Below are 4,089 nucleotides of genomic sequence, written 5' to 3'. Positions count from 1 at the left end.
TCCACTCTGCCTGTCAAAAAAAAAAAAAAAAAAAAAAAAAAAAAAAAAAAACCATGCTGGTAAACATCCCACAGCTGCTCTGTAGGGGAAATGACCTCTGAGGCTCGCTGCCTTCCGTGATGCAAATACTCCTACTGTCGCCCACTTCAACCTACCAAGACGTCACCAAGCATGGAGCTGGGGAAGAAACGTACTGTAACATACTACTCAATAATATACTACTCTGACAGCCCCATTGGACAGACACCATAGACATAAACAACCTCAGAGCATAGGTAATAGTAAAAAAATTAGGAAGGAATGAGACTTGATACTCTCGATTTTAACAAAATGCATTTAAGTTTATGAAGCTTAGTTTTTAATAACAGCTGGGTTTTAACACCAGCTTTCAAAATTCCTAAACTGTGCAGTCAGCTCTAATGAGCCAGGGTGAGTGAACCAGCTCAGCACCCACTGTGTGTTATATTGCCTGAATATACAAGGCAAGGATTTTATCTGCTTTTTTCACTGCTCTGTCTTCAACAACTAGAATGATGCCTGAAATACTGAAATTTAATAAGCACTGAACTCCGTTGTACCTACTGCATAATTATACATAAAGTCTGTCCATTTCTTTCTGCCTCAACAGTGAAAACATGAGAGCATTTTTAAAAATTCACAGAAAATGAAATTAAGACAAATTCTAGTGCAAAAATTTTTAAATCCATGCATAGTTGTCTTCATAATATTCACTTTTCTATGAACTCTTTGAAGGTTCCCCATATGCACAGATTTCAAAAATATTTTGCACCAAAACACTTATCTTTTAATTCCATTTTCCATGAATCTTTTGAAGTACCTTCCTACTATCTGCTCACGTGAAATGGCCTCCCTGCTCCCCCTACTCTTTTACCACCTACCCTCCTAACCACCATGGTGATCTCCAAAAACATGAGAGTCCCTGAAACTCTTGCCTAAAAAAAGTGTTAATTCTACTGATCAGGACACATCACTATAAACATCTATTCCAGACTATTTTTATTTATTTATTTATTGACAGGCAGAGTGGACAGTGAGAGAGAGTCAGAGAGAAAGGTCTTCCTTTGCCGTTGGTTCATCCTCCAATGGCTGCCGCGGCCGGCGCACTGCAGCCCGCGCACCGTGCTGATCCAAAGGCAGGGGCCAGGTGTTTCTCCTGGTCTCCCATGGGGTACAGGGCCCAAGCACTTGGGCCATTCTCCACTGCACTCCCGGGCCACAGCAGAGAGCTGGCCTGGAAGAGGGGCAAGCGGGACAGAATCCGGCGCCCCGACTGGGAATAGAACCCGGTGTGCAGGCGCTGCAAGGCGGAGGATTAGCCTAGTGAGCCGCGGCGCCGGTATTTCTATTCTTACATGCTTCCTAAAACATGTAAGGATATGACTTATGACACTTCTGGCTTTTCTTAACAGTATCTAAGACATCAATATCTTTAAGTTGGATTCATATAATTCTGCTATAAGTTTAAGGAAAGCTTTATATAAACTATTCCCTGATGATGGACATTGAGGATTTTCTGGGATTTTTCTTAAATAAAGCTGTGATAAATACTGATGCACGAACCTCTTTATGCATTTGCTTTATTATTTTCTTAGAATATATTCCTAGAATTGGGAGACTATAGAAGGTTTGAAGGAATCCAGTCTTCAAGTGGAGTTTGGAGACAGAATTATTTTCTGCTTTTTGTTCTCATTTCTCTTACTATCCCAGAGTCACTGTCCACCCGCCAATTTCTTTCATAGGGCAGTCCTCTCATCCCTATCACTGTGTTGTCAGCAGTAAAGACTCCAAATCAGGGGCTGGCACTGTAGCAGGTAAAGTGCTACCTGCAGTGCCGTGGTCCATGTCCCAACTGCTCCACTTCTGATCCAGCTCTCTGCTACGGCCTGGAAAAGCAGTAGAAGCTGGCTTGATTGGGCTCCTACATTCACGTGGGAGACCTGGAAGAATCTCCTGGCTCCTGGCTTTGGATCAGCCCAGCTCCAGCCGTTGTGGCCATTTGGGGAGTGAACTAGAGGATGGAAGACTTCTCTCTCTCTGCCTCTGCCTCTCTGTAACTCTGCCTTTCAAATAAATAAATAACCTAAGTGATTCAACTCAGGTACAACTCTATACTTGCTCCTTTCCTCTCCCTCCACCCTCCTTCCACCATCCACCCTCAATGCATTTCAGGTCCCTTTAGGACCTCTGTACCTGCTCTTCCTTTGGAAATCTCTTCCTCTTAACAAATAGTTGCCTGACCAACTTCCAAACCTGAAGGTCACTGCTTCAAGAGGCCTTTCTGGGCCACCTTTTTAAACACCATATTCTCTATCTCTTCATTCTCTTCATTGCTCAAACTCAAACTGTCATGAACATTTAGTTCTTTGGGTTGCCTAGTTGTCTCCCTGTAAGACCCAGAAGGGCAGGGATCATTTCTGCCTCTATTCCCAAGACCCATCACTCTGTCTCACCAATAGTAAGTGCCTCGGCACACATTTGTTAAATGAATAAATGAACCTGCAAGGCCCTATATGGCCACAGGGTTGTTCTGATCACCAGTCAGTCCTATTTGAGCAAGATGTGAGCCCAAGATTACTTTCTGACCTGGCCCAACAGGAGCTTTGCTGTGAGCCCCAAGTCTGTGAAGCTCATTCAAGACCTAACACCAATTCAGTCAAGGCATGGCCTCCACTGCCAGGTGATACTACCACCTACCTGGGCCCGAGTGTTCAATTGGAAAGAAAATGTCCTCTGTGATCCAGGGAACCTGAGTGACCCTACCTTGAGATACCTTTTGCAAACCTTAGGAAGGCTACCTAATCTGAGACCTAGCAGCCAGTTCTTGGGCTAGTAGGGGAGCCACCCAAGAAAGGTCACCCTTATGCCGTTTTATTCCCCAGATACCTTTAGGTGTTCCTAATGTAAGCATGTGGAGGTTGGGAGCTCGGAACTTTGACTTTCATTCTGTATCAGTGCTGGTGCTTTGCTAAACATGGGGGTGCAGGGAGGACCAGACCATCACCTGAGAGCTCTCAAGGAACCTTCCACTGGTGCCGAGTGACTGATAATTGGGCACACCATCTCTGCTGGCCAGGGTATGAGGTCAGGTCTCAGGCAATCCTACTCGTAATCAGAGGCATGTCCAGGCCCTATAAGAACACCTGTACTATAATGTAAAGGGAGTCCAACTGTCCCTCTGCTACCTACCAGGTCCCAAGCATTGTGACAGAGAGTTAAGTATAACTCAGGCTTCCGTATGATCCAAGTGGTGCTCCTTTGATCTCTGCAAAACTCCCATGGTCTCCACAGGTCTATAGGTACCCCTCTTATCCTAGCCCAAGGGACCGTGCTATAGTAGGACAATGTCTTGATCTTCTTTCATGATCTCTCACAACCAATGATCCCAGATCCATCATTCCCCAAATCTTGTTGGGTGCCTTTTTTGGCACTCATCATACTACGTGCAAGGGGCACAAGGATGAGGAAGGTGCTATAACTTACCAGTGTGACTTATGGCAGCCACAGTTTCAAGTCTGGGCTCTGCCCTCCTTCAGCAATAGGACCTATTTCTCTGAGCTTCTGTCTTTTGTAGAGAGGAAGAAATCATAGTCCCTACCTGCCAGATCACTGAATTCCAGTTTCCATTATCTCTGGAATTGGCAGCCAAACTCTGGCAGGCTAGGGCCCAGGAGTGGATGCAAAGACCCTTATTTTTCTGTGGGGAAAAGGCAGCAACCTTAGAACAGAGGGCAAGAGATCAATCAGGGCTCCGGGCCTTCAGGGCTGAGCTCTGAAACTGGCCATGGAGTCTCTTGCCCTGCAGCTGCTGGCTTTTTCTGAACTGGGTCATCCCTCCTCTTCCATCCCAGTCCCAGGGCAGATAAGACCTGCCCATTTCTGCAGGGCCTGGATGATGGAGATCTGGCAGGTGGCTCAGCATTCTGAGGCATCTTCTCCTGCAGTTTCAAGACATTGGGACCAGTTTGGAAAGCTTGCTCCCCTGCCTGCCTGCTCGCTGATCTTTTAGTCAAGTGCTAGCCCCACCACCCTATTCCCTCAAAGCCGCACCCTACAAGAACCCAGCAGAAA

The sequence above is a fragment of the Oryctolagus cuniculus genome, chromosome 1 (genome assembly GCF_964237555.1).
Source record: "Oryctolagus cuniculus chromosome 1, mOryCun1.1, whole genome shotgun sequence".
Lineage (NCBI taxonomy): Eukaryota > Metazoa > Chordata > Mammalia > Lagomorpha > Leporidae > Oryctolagus > Oryctolagus cuniculus.
The sequence above is the reverse complement of the archived record's forward strand: the minus strand, read 5'-3'. Positions refer to the sequence as shown.